Below are 16,331 nucleotides of genomic sequence, written 5' to 3' on the forward strand. Positions count from 1 at the left end.
CAAATTTACAGATACTGAGTCGTGTCTTAAATCTTCGGAAATTACAATAAAACTAAAATGTTCAATTTGCGTACTTCCATTGAAATAAATAACGAATGGATGAATTGTAGCTTGTTGTACGTTCCAGTGATGGGACTGCACTTCATCTTGCAATACAAAGCTATAGTTTTCAGAAAAATCACAAATGACTAAAAATTCACCATCTTGTAATGTAATGAAAAAAATGACACAAACTCATCTACAGGTTTTACAATAGTTTCTAGGTCACACCTATCCGTGGTCACCCATTGCTCAAATGATAACTGATCAATATAATTTTCTTCAAACTCAGCGAATAAAGTATTTTCCAATGATGAAGAATCTGGACAATCCGAAAAAGATCGTAGATAGCAATTTGATGTTGTATTTTCACACAAAAGACTACCAGTTAACATTTTAATATCCTTTGATAAATTGATTCTTTTCAAACTATGTAAGATTAGGTTAATATTTTCGTGTGTTGTGCACACACAAACATTATGTGTTCCTGAATTGGATAGAAGCTTGCATTGCCTTGGACGAAGGCTTGCAAATGAGGAAAAACCTACCTTAATATTTTCGTTAATTTCCTTGAAGCGTGTATACGCTTCATTCAAAGTAGTCATCATTAATCGTTTTTGGATTGCTTGACGCTTTCCTTTTTTTACAGATACATAATCTTTTTGGCCAGGCATAGCTCTACTTACTTCATCGTCTTCAAAATATTGAATTATTTTTTTCTTTTGTCTCATCTGTTAATGAAGTACTCGACCTAGCATTTTTGGTTGCAAGACAGTTATTTTTGAATTGTTTTGCCTCTTTTGCTGTATTTCTATTGGTTTTGAACTCATCAATGGCGTCTTGAATAAACCACGAGCTTGGCAGCATCGACAAAATCAATAATTTTTCTTTCCTTGTCGTGGCTAGATTCGAGAACCTTTCCTTCATATTCATAATTACCTCATCGTAGTCTGTATTTTCCACATCCTCAGGTCCTAATTTGAAGAGGTTTCTTCGTACAGCTTCGTTGATTTCACGGTATTTTTTCTCGGGATAATTGACGTAACCCATCTTCGTCCATTTAATCGGAGTCACTTTTATTCCAGCTATCCCTTCGTTGAAGCGTTCGATGTTGACCTTCTGGATGCACTCATCTTCTGATTGATTTGTTGAAACAGATGTCGCTGATGGTATCGTGGCAAGACTATCTGCACTTGGTACTTCTGGTAACTCCTCAGTTGTTGTCGGTGCATCTAGTAATTCCTCAGTTGTTGTTGTTTTCGAACTTCCTGCAACCTGATCCACCGATGATGTACAGATTGCCCGTTTGTCAACGTTTAAACGGCAGGACGTACAAATGCGTAAATTTGTATTCAATGTAGACATTGGAGCATAACCAGCCGCTTTCAGTTTATCTATGGTGCTTTCGGTGAGATTTCGTAGCTCTTTCGAACACTTTTTTTCTGCAAACGGCCTGCAACAGTTGAGAAAGCGACTACTCATGTTGTTCGTTAGATTTTAATAAACAAAAGCACTTTTAAGTTTTTACTGACTAGTTTGGTGTCGTTTGCTTGACTGAAGAAAAATTTTAGAATTAAATCTTTTATAACCATAGTGGTAGTATATTTTTAGCTTTTTCGTGAGTATGTTCATGGTATGTACCTATCATGTTTTTGATGTTGTTGAAGTTACTCGCTTTCTCCCAAATATGATTAACAAAGTCTATTATCTACCAAGGCGGGTCTATACCCAGGTGTAATCAGATTTTAACTTTGTGGAGAAAACCAGCGCCGAGAAAACCGACCTGCTTTACGTATACTAGATCACCTGGGTATAGACCAGCCTTGTTCTCTACGAGGTAAACTTTTTGCAGGTAAACTAGTCGTATACCTGTATAGAAAACTTTTTTTTTAGCTTTTGTCTTCAATATTAGATTTCTTATAGGTTTCTTTTATCAAAAGGTTTCAACACTATTGAGAGAATTTTTCTTCAGTTACGTACAATAAAAAATATGACACTATCAAGACTTTAGATCACAACACTGGATCGCGTCTAACTTTCCAATAGATGCTATAATAGTTATGAATAATTAAATAAAATATCATGAAAACAACTTGTTAACCTCATGTGGTACCCTTAACAAAAAATTCAGCAACAAACTGCGGTCCTAATAATAATTAACAATGAAAAAAAAAATTTTTTTTTCACTAGGTGTCAAATTTGTGAAATATTTGAAATGTCATAACTTTTTTGTTTATTGGCTTTTTTTCTGTTTCTGTTCGGGATGAACCACTGCGACCAGTTTTCTTTGATCTTTTGTGGTATACCCGTGTCCTTTGTTTAGTGCATGTCGTTCTACTCCATTACTATTGAGAAATAATGAAGTAGTCGTTTTTTATACAAATATCATTCTTTACCATTTTGCATAGAGCCTCTTTAGAAAAAGATACCGCTATTTATACCTTTTGGAGAAAACAGTTTGTTACCATTAAACTCTCAAAAGCGCGCCCCTTAATCAGGTTCGGCGACTAAGCTGGTTGAATGATACTGATTTTGACCATGCATCGGTACTCTAGCGTATCAAATTATTGCTTCTACTTATAAGGTTCAAAGTCGTTTTTTGAAACTGTGAACAGATTTCATCCCATGAAACATTTAGATTCCTTGAAACAGAAAACTTATTTTAGAAGTTAAGAGGTCTGCTACTCCACTGATTCGGAATCGTTTCCCTCCTAGATATCGAAAGATAAATTCTTGCACTCGGAAAAAAATTGTCTCATGAGTTGAAACCAACCTCAGATGCTGATTGAGCCATTTTTTCACTTCGACCTCCTCATTATCTAGGACAAATAGGTGGGTCTTAGTGTCTTGTTACTCTCTTATACTCTTCCGACCCTACTAATAAGTATTCACAAGAACAGATACAACAAGAGTACAATATGGTAGATCTTACCCCGTAACGCACCTCGAAAAGGTGATCTACCCGCGTTACGGGCTTACCATCACCAAATTTTTATGGTAGATAGCTAATATAATGGACCGTTTTCCCTCAAAAAATTACGTTGGTATTCCGATAGGGTTTTGAGATATTTGAGTTTTTGTGACAAAAATGATGTTTCTTAATGCAAAATTTTTTTTTTTTACTGTGTGTATTTTTTTTGGAATCTTTATTTAGTTGTCTAACTTTGTTTCTTTAGGTGTCTAACAATCGAACGAACCGTTTTTGCTGTGCAGCTTTTTGAATATTTTTGAACCATTTTCACATACACCCTTTTGAAAAGTTAGTCGTGACTCAACTTGAAGATTTGATATCGGAAAATGACGATTTAGATGGAACTGAAAAACTGTACAAAGTTTCAGATATTTTTGAAATGGTCGATCAGAATCGACTTGCATGCCTCCGTGGAATCCCTCACATGGGATCCGACAGTTTCGATCTCGGTGGGCCGCAATTCAAGTTTCACTCACTCACTCACTCACTCATTTCATTTCACCGAAACTTGAATTGTGGCTTCTTCTTCTCTTCATTCTGGCGTTACGTCCCAACTGGGACAAAGCCTGCTTCTCAGCTTAGTGTTCTTATGAGCACTTCCACAGTTATTAACTGAGAGCTTTCTATGCCAATTGACCATTTTTGCATTGGTATATCGTGTGGCAGGTACGAAGATACTCTATGCCCTGGGAAGTCGAGAAAATTTCCAACCCGAAAAGATCCTCGACCGGTGGGATTCGAACCCACGACCCTCAGCTTGGTCTTGCTGAATAGCTGCGAGTTTACCGCTACGGCTATCTGGGCCCCTTTTGAATTGTGGCTCTCTGGGATCAAAATTGATCGATTTTGTGTGCAGTACTCAAGCTTAACCATCTGCTTTTCTATCTTAGGAGGATAGAGCATGTTTGTAGTAGTTCGTGGCTTCGTAGTTCGGAAAATGTTATTTTCGGGGAAATGAGTTTGAGCAACACTGTCGTAAATAACCGGGTATTTTGAGGTGTATTCTCAAAAACAACAATATTCTGCAGTGCTAGGGAGGTAATTTTGTTTTGTACAGCTTCACCAAGTTTTTTAATCATATTTTATTCTGAAAAATGACCCTTAGTTGATCCATAACTGTGGGGTGACTGTATATGGGTAGAACTAGTGCGGTCCTTTAAGAATGCTTTGGCTGCCATGGGGACCTACAGAAACCCAGACGAAGAGACCTACTTAATCGCATTGGCAGAAGCTGAGCCACCGTGAGTACACTACCACTCACCTACCTACCGCTGGACTCAGCAGCACTTAAGCACTCACGCCTAACCATTTTTTGCTTCTTAGCTCGAATGGTGTTTGGCAACCTGTGGTAGGCGCTGTAGATGCCAAGTGTGCGCCTCTTGCCAACTGGGGACATCTACACTCGGACTCTTTGAGCTACATTGAATATCCTAAATTTGTTATCCTAAAATTATTGATTCTAATGTTGTAAAAGTAGAATTTGTTTCTAAATTTCTAAGAAAGTAGGTATTGCTGAATCAAATAAAATGAACTCAAACCTTATTGTAAAACTTAATTCATAAAGGGATGTACACAAAAGCTACACAGTTTACGAACATGTGACTTTCCCACAGCTCTATTACTTGAAGGATTTGGGAGAATATTGATGAAGATGGGCGCAGAGAGACGGCTGGCGTGAAGTTAAACTGCTGTTTAAATTACGAAACAAAAGAAATTATGGTTTTAGGTACAAACATTTTCATTTTCTGATCGAATTCAAAAATGTTGCCAAAACGGATTCCTTTTGTTGTCAAAATTGGGGGGGTGCTAAAAATGGAGCATAAAAGAACGGAATTCTACGGTATACAAATAATGAAAACAAAAAAAAAATATCAAGCGATTTTTTGCATATTTGGCAACACTGATAATAAATGCTAAACATTATTAATAAGTCTTTACTATATTATAACTAGCTTACCCGACGTGGCTAGCCACGTTCCAACGAAATTTTAATGCGAAAAGCTACGTATAATGTTTCAAATTGCTTGATTCTGATGACCGCAAAATTGCTTAGATTTATGCTCTAGCCATACTTCAGCACGTGTAGTGTTCTGATCTGAAATAATTATAGCCTTATATGCTGTTGTAATGTTCTGTCTGTTGTGAAATATTTCAAAAATTCTAGAAGATTCTATGAATTAGAGAATAGAATCTTACCAAAGATAACAGACGTTGAAATCCGATTGTAAAACTGTATAGGTCATTTTGAATGGCGACACAAGTAGCAACATCGTGGTGGCGCTGTCATCGCTAAGTTCCCATGTTTACCAATTCACCACTAATTGACGCAATTCGCTGTGTGGCAGCGCTAGTGATTGCAAGGAATTTCAATTTAAATATTTACACAGGTTTTCAGAAAATGTTTGTACTAAAATAAATATCTGTTATCTGTAATCATACCAAAAATTCTAGCATATTCTCCCGTATTGATGTCATTGTCATTTTCAAAATCCCAGTTGTGGTGAAAAGACCATCGACTCAGAGAAATATTGAGTCATGGAACAGGAATTGTTTGGAAAGCTGTTTTAAGGGACCACTATTAGCATACAATTTTGTTCGTAGTATGCATCCGTGAGACGATATCTAGTCATTGAACACTCGACACTGTAAATTAATAGAATTGAAAAATTTGGAGCACATGCATCTCATTCATGTTTATCTTGCTTTTACATATGTCGAACTCGTTTTTGAACCACAATCTCAACCGAATTACTCGACCGAATCACGAAGTTGATTCCTAAACAGACGACAATGGCGAAGGGTTCGAGAATATTCCGTAAATTTGGGTGTAATTGATCAGTAGGGTGAAATTGATCATCGTGTCAAGCGATTTTATTTCTTACTAATAGTGCACCAAATTCATTGCAACCTATAGTAAATGAACGGCGTTTGTCTTAAATAATGTTTATCTGTGTAAAGTGAAGTTTTTTGTGTTACAGAATTTTTATTTTTTATGAAAATAATGTAAATTTCCAAAATCAAGTTTGGTGTGAAATTGATAGCCATCCATAAACTTATAGTTTTAAACAAGGAGTTGGACATGGTGTAAATCTGAAAGTTTGAGATGATGCTAAAAATATATCTCCAAAACAGATTTTACTATCGAAACTCTTACCAATTTGCTCGTTTTGTTGTAACATTTGATTTTGTGCTACAAAGTGCAGAAATCCTTTGGAAATTGCCTACATTTAGGCATTTTTGCGGTATTTTTGAAATTTAATTATTGATTATTTCCATATATATTGTCTCGTTAAGAATTTGGCAAGCATATTTGAATTAAGGAGGCCCAAATTAAGTGTGTAGGGTTGATTTCAAAACTAACAATAATCACATTGACAAGTGATCAATTTCACCCCGAAATGGGATCCCACGATTTTTAATTTTAGAGCTGATTTTTGGTACTAATACCACATTTGTTATAAAATTTCGGTGCATGAGCCAATTAGGTTCACCGTCGTACTTGTTTTCCTACATTTAGTTGTATGATATTGATAAAATTTTAGAAAGCATACCAAGAAAACAGTGAAAAATGATCAATTTCACCCGAAATTACGGTTCTACGAATTGGAATGAACAATGTTCGAGAAAACTCCAGAATATTCTGTCAAAGAGCTATTGTAGTGCTCCACAGTTTGCAATTGTAATGTTCTAATATTAAAATTGACCGTTTTAGTGCTCAATGATACTTTTCGATGAAACATTTAATAGCGTTACTGGCAGACAGACAACTCTGGGATTTTATATATATGACTAGCTTACCCGACGTGGCTAGCCACGTTCCAACGAAATTTTAATGCGAAAAGCTACGTATAATCTTTCAAATCGCTTGATACTGATGACCGAAAAATCGCTTATATTTATGCTCTGGCCGTACTCCATCGAGCACATGGCCTCAATACTGTTGTAGTGTACTTATCTAAAATAATTACAGCCTTATATGCTGTTGTAGAGTTCCTTCTGTTGAAAAATATTTCAAACGTTACAGAAGATTCTACAAATTAGAGAGTAAAATCTTACCAAAAATTCTAGCATATTCTCCCGAATACCTGATATCAGGGCCTTCCTTAGCCGAATGGTGAGAGTCCGCGGCTACAAAGCAAAGTCATGCTGAAAGTGTCTGGGTTAGAATCCCGTCCAGAATCTTTTCGTAAAGGAAGTTTCCTTGACTTCCCTGGGCAGAGCCTTATCGTACCTGCCACACGATATACGAATGCGAAAATGGCAACTTTGACAAAGAAAGCTCTCAGTTAATAACTGTGGAAATGCTCATAAGAACACTACGCTGAGAAGCAGGCTCTGTCCCAGTGAGAACGTAAATGCCAAAAAGAAGAAGAAGAATCTGATGTCATTGTCATTTTTCAAAATCTCAGTTGTGGTGAAACGACCATCGACTCAGGGATATATCGGGTCATTGAACAGGAATGTTTTGGAAAGCTGTTTTAAGAGATTATCATAATAAGTATAAAATTTTGTTTTAAATATACATCCATGAGTCGAAATCGAGTCATTGAACATCGACTAATGGAGTTTTCACTGTAAATCAATCAAACTCGAATATTTGGCGCACATTCATCTCATTCATGTTTGTCTTGCTTTTACATATGTCGAACTCGTTTTTGAACATGAGTTGGAACTGAAACAAGCCCGTGAGGGATTCCACGGAGGCATGCAAGTCGATTCTGATCGACCATTTCAAAAATATCTGAAACTTTGCACAGTTTTCCAGTTCCATCTAAATCGTCATTTTCCGATATCAAATGTTCAAGTTGAGTCACGACTAACTTTTCAAAATGGTGTATGTGAAAATGGTTCAAAAATACTCAAAAAGCTGCACAGCAAAAACGGTTCGTTCGATTGTTAGACAACTAAAGAAACAAAGTTAGACAACTAAATAAAGATTCCAAAAAAAATACACACAGTAAAAAAAAAATTTTTTTTGCATTAAAAACATCATTTTTGTCACAAAAACTCAAATATCTCAAAACCCTATCAGAATACCAACGTAATTTTTTGAGGGAAAACGGTCCATTATATTAGCTATCTACCATAAAAATTTGGTGATGGTAAGCCAATAAACAAAAAAGTTATGACATTTCAAATATTTCACAAATTTGACACTTAGTGAATTTTTTTTTTTTTTTCATTGTTAATTTTTTTTCACGACCGCAGTTTGTTGCTGAATTTTTTGTTAAGGGTACCACATGAGGTTAACAAGTTGTTTTCATGATATTTTATTTAATTATTCATAACTATTATAGCATCTATTGGAAAGTTAGACGCGATCCAGTGTTGTGATCTAAAGTCTTGATAGTGTCATATTTTTTATTGTACGTAACTGAAGAAAAATTCTCTCAATAGTGTTGAAACCTTTTGATAAAAGAAACCTATAAGAAATCTAATATTGAAAATAAAAGCTACAAAAAAAGTTTTCTATACAGGTATACGACTAGTTTACCTGCAAAAAGTTTACCTCGTAGAGAACAAGGCGGGTCTATACCCAGGTGATCTAGTATACGTAAAGCAGGTCGGTTTTCTCGGCGCTGGTTTTCTCCACAAAGTTAAAATCTGATTACACCTGGGTATAGACCCGCCTTGGTAGAGAATAGACTTTGTTAATCATATTTGGGAGAAAGCGAATAACTTCAACAACATCAAAAACATGATAGGTACATACCATGAACATACTCACGAAAAAGCTAAAAATATACTACCACTATGGTTATAAAAGATTTAATTCTAAAATTTTTCTTCAGTCAAGCAAACGACACCAAACTAGTCAGTAAAAACTTAAAAGTGCTTTTGTTTATTAAAATCTAACGAGCAACATGAGTAGTCGCTTTCTCAACTGTTGCAGGCCGTTTGCAGAAAAAAAGTGTTCGAAAGAGCTACGAAATCTCACCGAAAGCATCATAGATAAACTGAAAGCGGCTGGTTATGCTCCAATGTCTACATTGAATACAAATTTACGCATTTGTACGTCCTGCCGTTTAAACGTTGACAAACGGGCAATCTGTACATCATCGGTGGATCAGGTTGCAGGAAGTTCGAAAACAACAACAACTGAGGAATTACTAGATGCACCGACAACAACTGAGGAGTTACCAGAAGTACCAAGTGCAGATAGTCTTGCCACGGTACCATCAGCGACATCTGTTTCAACAAATCAATCAGAAGATGAGTGCATCCAGACGGTCAACATCGAACGCTTCAACGAAGGGATAGCTGGAATAAAAGTGACTCCGATTAAATGGACGAAGATGGGTTACGTCAATTATCCCGAGAAAAAATACCGTGAAATCAACGAAGCTGTACGAAGAAACCTCTTCAAATTAGGACCTGAGGATGTGGAAAATACAGACTACGATGAGGTAATTATGAATATGAAGGAAAGGTTCTCGAATCTAGCCACGACAAGGAAAGAAAAATTATTGATTTTTTCGATGCTGCCAAGCTCGTGGTCTATTCAAGACGCCATTGATGAGTTCAAAACCAATAGAAATACAGCAAAAGAGGCAAAACAATTCAAAAATAACTGTCTTGCAACCAAAAATGCTAGGTCGAGTACTTCATTAACAGATGAGACAAAAGAAAAAATAATTCAATATTTTGAAGACGATGAAGTAAGTAGAGCTATGCCTGTCCAAAAAGATTATGTATCTGTCAAAAAAGATGGAAAGCGTCAAGCAATCCAAAAACGATTAATGATGACTACTTTGAAAGAAGCGTATACACGCTTCAAGGAAATTAACGAAAATATTAAGGTAGGGTTTTCCTCATTTGCAAGCCTTCGTCCAAGGCAATGCAAGCTTCTATCCAATTCAGGAACACATAATGTTTGTGTGTGCACAACACACGAAAATATTAACCTAATCTTACATAGTTTGAAAAGAATCAATTTATCAAAGGATATTAAAATGTTAACTGGTAGTCTTTTGTGTGAAAATACAACATCAAATTGCTATCTACGATCTTGTTCGGATTGTCCAGATTCTTCATCATTGGAATATACTTTATTCGCTGAGTTTGAAGAAAATTATATTGATCAGTTATCATTTGAGCAATGGGTGACCACGGATAGGTGTGACCTAGAAACTATTGTAAAACCTGTAGATGAGTTTGTGTCATTTTTTTGCTTGAAATTAGAAAGTTTAATTCCTCACGACTTTATTAAAACAGAGCAATCCCGCTTTTTAAAAAATACGAAAAATACATTACAAGATGGTGAACTTTTAGTCATTTGTGATTTTTCTGAAAACTGTAGCTTTGTATTGCAAGATGAAGTGCAGTCCCATCACTGGAACGTACAACAAGCTACAATTCATCCATTCGTTATTTATTTCAATGGAAGTACGCAAATTGAACATTTTAGTTTTATTGTAATTTCCGAAGATTTAAGACACGACTCAGTATCTGTAAATTTGTTCATTGCCAAAATGATTAACTTTTTACGCGTTGATAAGGATAAAGAAATCAGAAAGATATATTTCATGTCTGATGGAGCAGCATCGCAGTACAAAAACCGTAAGAATTTCTCGAGCCTATGTCAATTTAAATCAAAGTACGGAATTGATGCAGAATGTCATTTCTTTGCTACGTCACATGGCAAAGGTCCTTGTGATGCTATTGGAGGAACCATAAAGCGCATGGCCACAAGAGCAAGTTTAGCCAAAGAACGTGAGCATCCAATTAAAACTGCAAAAGAACTATTTGATTGGGCGAATCGCAGAAAAGAAGAAGATTTAACAAAATTATCATTTTGTTTTACTACTACTGAAGAGTACGAATTAACGGCATCAGAGCTCAGCGAGCAATATAATAACGTGAAAACGATCCAAGGAACCCAAAAATTTCACTGTTTCATTCCAATGTCAGAAAATAAAATTAAAGCAAAACTATACTCGAACTGTACTGATAATGATGCAAAAGTGTTCGATATTGTAAAAAAATTGAATAACAATAAATAAATAAATAAGTATTAATAAAATGTTTTCATGATCTCATAACGCATACCCAAATCCAAAACTTTTAAAGTTTATATATAACATTTAGAAACTCATCGATCATACTCTAAAAAAATATCCTGGTAAAAAAAAATTATTTTCGTGTAATCTGTTAATTCATTTTAATTTATACATATATACATATACATATAATATTTATACAAATACATAATATTTATACATATAATATACATAATACTAATGAATACATGAAAACGACTTGTTTAATTCACGCAAGGCCTTTAACAATAAAATCAGCAACAAACTGCGGTTCCCGTAATAATTTACACCGAAAAAAAAGTTTTTTTTTTCTACTAAATGTGAAAATTGTGACATGTTTGAAATGTCATAACTTTTTTGTTTATTGGTTTACCATCACCAAATTTTTGTGGTAGATAGCTAATATAACGTTTTCCCTCAAAAAATTACGTTGGTATTCCGATAGGGTTTTGAGATATTTGAGTTTTTGTGTCAAAAATTATGTTTTTTAATGCAAAAAAATTTTTTTTTTACTGTGTGTATTTTTTTTTGGAATCTTTATTTAGTTGTCTAACTTTGTTTCTCTAGTTGTCTAACAATCGAACGAACCGTTTATGCTGTGCAGCTTTTTGAATATTTTTGAACCATTTTCACATACACCCTTTTGAAAAGTTAGTCGTGACTCAACTTGAAGATTTGATATCGGAAAATGACGATTTAGATGGAACTGGAAAACTGTGCAAAGCTTCAGCTCAATAGAAAAAAATGAATTAAACAATTTACCAAATTTTGGTGCTGTTGCTTGGAATCACTCCCGTTACACATTTTTAACTCCAACTCGATTCAGATTCGACCGAATCACAATTTGCTTGATAGTGAAGGGTTCGAGAATATTCTACTAATTGAAATGAACAATGTTCCAGAAAATTACAGAATATTCTGTCAATGAGCTATTGTAGTGCTACAAGGTTTACAATTGTAGTGTTCTAATATTAATATTGACCGTTGTAGTGCTCTGATATTACTATTGTAGTGCTCAACGAAACTTTTCAATGAAACATTTCAAAGCGTTACTGACAGACAGACAACTCTGGGATTTTAAATATATGATTTTATTTTTTTTTGCAAATATATGATTCATACCTTTAATTACTACTATAGGAGCAGTAAAGTCAGGTACCCCGGTCAACCATTTCTTCAATTTTCCTCACATTTCTTTATGTCGAGCTTTAAAGACGCTCATATAACAAATCGATAGCGATCGTCATCGATTCATAAGGAAATTCAACGCTCATTAAGTAGCATCGTGAAATTTCGATACAGATTTTTATCAAACTTTCGAGACCAAAATCTCCTTTATCAAATGATCGTGAATCAAAACATTTGTCGACCGGTTTAGTTATCCTTCGCAAAACCACCATTCGGGGAATTACATACATTTAAGCGTATTCTTCAAATTAGCTTGAAATTGATATCTGGGTTAGAACAATTTTAACTGCAAAGACCAAAATGACAAGCTAACATTAAACACTTTTAGGGTGCCTGATCCAGTGTTAGTGTGTGTACCAATAATAGTGGTAGTGCGTTTTCAAGCGTGTTATAGGCAGTTTTTATTTTTATGTGTATTTTTCTAACATGGCCTTTGTTAAATTGATATGAATGTGTACAAAATTTGTTTGGAAATTTGTAAGGATATAGTAGAAAACAATTAAAAACCTTAACTTTTTTGCTACTTTGCACCAGTAATAGTGGGACGTTCCTATAATAGTGGGTTTCAATGGGAAATCAATGTAAACCACTATTATAGGAACAGACGTTAGCAAATACCACTATTACTGGAACATGTTCCAGTTATGGAGGAAATGCTTTTTTGAGAGATTCAATGATTTTATCATTCTAAGATTATTTTTTACGTAAAATAGAATAGAAGAGCTTTCGAATGACGTATTCAGATATGGAAAACAAGCTTCCGTTATTTCCTGGCGATTTTTTATTCCTCAACCTGTTACTATTGCCACTATCACTGGGACAGACGCCCTATTATAAATAACTTATAAAGACCACTAAATGATTTATTCTAAAAAATCAACTATTCGTCCACAACGCAAAGGGTGATGGGGTCAGGATATGAAGGATCCTGTGAATGTCCTTGGATGACTACTGAAAATGAACTACTCATAGAAAAGCAATTATTGTCAATTCGTCCATATACGATTTATTTATTCTTTTTTTCTTTCAACTTTTTTTCTTCTACCATCAAATCAAGGTTCGCAAGCCGGACAATTCTCGATCCTGGTGGATCTCTCGCCATACCTGGTTTGCAGACATTTGTCATCCAGTGGCGCCCCGCATTTCGCGCATCCTGCTGCTGCTTCGTTTTCATCATCAAGTGCACGGCAGCAAATGATGCACACCTTTTGATTCTCCATGGCTCTCTGGAGCATTTCGAAAAGGTGGCTTCTCTTTGCGTCCGCATTAAACTGAGTTCTGAGTGTCTTGACGCCTGTAAAAAAGTTTCAAATGAAGTTTAAATTGATTAAATAAAATATATTTCTTAAGTATGATTGGTGATGCAGTCTATCAATGCAATCCATTCAAATTTCTAAAGGATCCGCGTTCAGGTCTACCGTTAATTTCACCTTCCTCCTGATGAAAATAAAGAAAACTCCGAAAACAACCTCAAAACTGGATGTGTAATGAGTGGACAGTACCACAAACCCTGCTATTCGAATTTTAAAAATATTTTCTTTACCTTTTATAAGTTTTTCTGCGAACGTAGCTGTATAAACGCCGCAGTTATGGTTGTCGCGCTGTTGAGCACATTTCACATTTTTCAGCAGCCATTCGTTTTTCGCAGGCAAGTCCAGTAGATGTCCTGTTTCACTAATGACTTTCTGTACCTGGCTTTAGAATCTTTTAAGTATACAACTCTGATGCAGTTAAATGCGTTTCATTTATCATTGAATCGTAAACCTCAATACTGCATCCTTGCGCTTTTGTCAAATCCGTTTTCAGTGTAGCCAAATAAAAATGGTTATTATGACATGTACAAATCAATGATTCTTTGACACTTGAAACCATTTTGACGAAAATTGCACCTACTTGGTGGTGCAACTCAACGTCAAGATTATCGATGTTCTCTTAGAGCCCCATCTGGAATATTTTTGCTGCAGTGTGTGTATTAACAATGTTGACTGTTTGATTACTGATCAACTGCCGCATAATCGCGTCTTCACAACTGTCGTATATTTGTCTAAAACGAAATAAAAATAAGAGATAGTTTAGAGCTGATGCCAACATTGAAAACACTTTTTTTTTTCAATTTGTCCACATTCTAATTTAGGACTTACTAGTCCAATAAAAAATCAAGTCACTCAGGATTTCAAGAACATACTCAATCAAGAGAATGGATTCGATACCATTTCCCGGAATACCATTACCCGGAATGCAATTTACCGGAAGACCACTTACCCGAATGTACCATTACCCGGAAAAACCATTTACCGGAATGCACCATTACCCGGAAAACCAAATGTTCCATTTTCAACAACCTTTATCAGTACAATTTTTATTCTTTTTCATTGCTGCTTAGCACAAATTATGTCACGCTAGCCATGGACATGCTCTGGACATTAAAATACATCTCCTAAGTGCTATGGATTAAATATATTGTTCTTCTTGCCGACGTTACCACTCAACTGGGACAAAGCCTGCTTCTCAGCTGTTCTAGGAGCATTTCTACAGTTATGAGCTGAGAGCCTATTTCAATTGATCATTTCTGCATTCGTTTATAGTTTGACAAGTATGTTAGTAATCTAGCTCTGGAAAGTTGCCAAATTTGCTAAACACGAATAATTTTGAACCGGCTGTATTCAATTCTACCATCCTCAGCTTGATCTTTCTGAATACTTTGCCGTAACGTAGGCCATTAGCTATGATATTTGATTGAATGTGTAATTTATTTGTAATTTAATTAGAAAAGAATAGCTTGATACAGATCAGAAAACAGAATTTCGGCTATAAAATGACAAGGATAAAAAGAATGAAAAGAGTTTTTTTAACTATACATATTTGATGCCAAAATCAATATAAATCGAAAAACTCGCCTGTTAAGTAAGGTATGGTGCATTTGGGTAAATGGAACATCCCAGCATTTAGGTTAAAACAGGTAAGCATTCAATTAAAATATTGTGTCAAAATATTAAAAAAAAAAAAACAGTTATCTTGCGAAGAAAGCGACATACAACAGTGCAGTTCTCATTTTAGCTTTATGATTTGAAGAAACCTAAAAAGATGCACCATCTTCAAATATTTGCATTTCATAGATGATTCACCTTTCTTTTAAAAATAAGCTGTTCTTTCAACTTGTCTCTGCAGCTTCCCTTGGCTGATCTTGCTTAATGCACTAAACTTAGTGCATTCAGCAAGATCAGCCAAGGGAAGCTGCAGAGACGAGTTGAAAGAACAGCTTATTTTTAAAAGGAAGGTGAATCATCTATGAAATGCAAATATTTGAAGATAGTGCATCTTCGATATCTCATGTGTTTTGAAGGTAGAACCTCTCCTGTCCATTAACTTTTGTGGCCATTTCAAATATTTTTAAGTCAATATACTGACCTGAATGACCGTAAATCGATGAAAAGGACGTAAATGAAAAAAAATTCAACATTGTAGAGAAAACATTTTCCGGTAAATGGTCCTTCCGGGTGATGATTTTCCGGTAAATAGTTCATTCCGGTAAATGATCTTTCGGTAAATTGCATTCCGGGTAATGGTTTTCCGGGTAATGTCGGAGAACCTAATAAAAGTGTTTAATATGAGCTTGTCCTTTTGGTCTTTGCAGATATGTTTTCAAAATCATTTGAAGTCATTCGCAGGACTATATATGTTTATGTACAACATTTTTCCTCATTGTACTCGAAAACAGAGTACTGCACTCATGAAATTAAATATTATTCAATATTATACAAATATAGGGCTAATTACCCTAAATTGGTTTGTTTGCCCTAAATTCCAAAATGGTTTATTTGCTATTATTGTTTGTTAAAGTTGTTCTAACCCAGATATCGATTTCAAACTGATTTGCAGAATACACGTAAATTCCCCGAAGGGTGGTTTGGCGAAGGATAACTAAACCGGTATAACATTTGTGGGGTTCTAACGCACCTTGTCAATGTGTTGATGTTTATCATAAACTTTTTTGTCACTTTTTGACGTTGGATAATGTCTTGCGGCAACTTACTGGGGTACAATTTCGAAAAACGAAAATTGCTCGCGTCACGAAAAGTGGTTAGATTTTGACT

The 16,331-nt window shown here is 35.2% G+C and overlaps 1 protein-coding gene and 1 long non-coding RNA gene across 4 annotated transcripts in view; one reads left to right on the plus strand and one right to left on the minus strand.

The window, feature by feature from the left end:
• LOC5564043 (MAM domain-containing glycosylphosphatidylinositol anchor protein 1) overlaps positions 1–16,331 on the plus strand; it is a 237,226-nt gene that overhangs the window by 20,582 nt on the left and 200,313 nt on the right. The window lies entirely within an intron of this gene.
• The window catches only part of LOC110677194, a 70,209-nt gene continuing 66,931 nt past the window's right edge, over positions 13,054–16,331 (minus strand). Inside the window, exons 2-3 of the long non-coding RNA XR_002501012.1 lie at positions 13,781–14,281; positions 13,054–13,531 (exon numbers count right to left, since the gene is read on the minus strand). This is a non-coding gene — a long non-coding RNA (uncharacterized LOC110677194). The remainder of the gene's footprint in view (positions 13,532–13,780; positions 14,282–16,331) is intronic.

Source organism: Aedes aegypti, chromosome 1 (genome assembly GCF_002204515.2).
Source record: "Aedes aegypti strain LVP_AGWG chromosome 1, AaegL5.0 Primary Assembly, whole genome shotgun sequence".
Taxonomy (NCBI): Eukaryota; Metazoa; Arthropoda; class Insecta; order Diptera; family Culicidae; genus Aedes; species Aedes aegypti.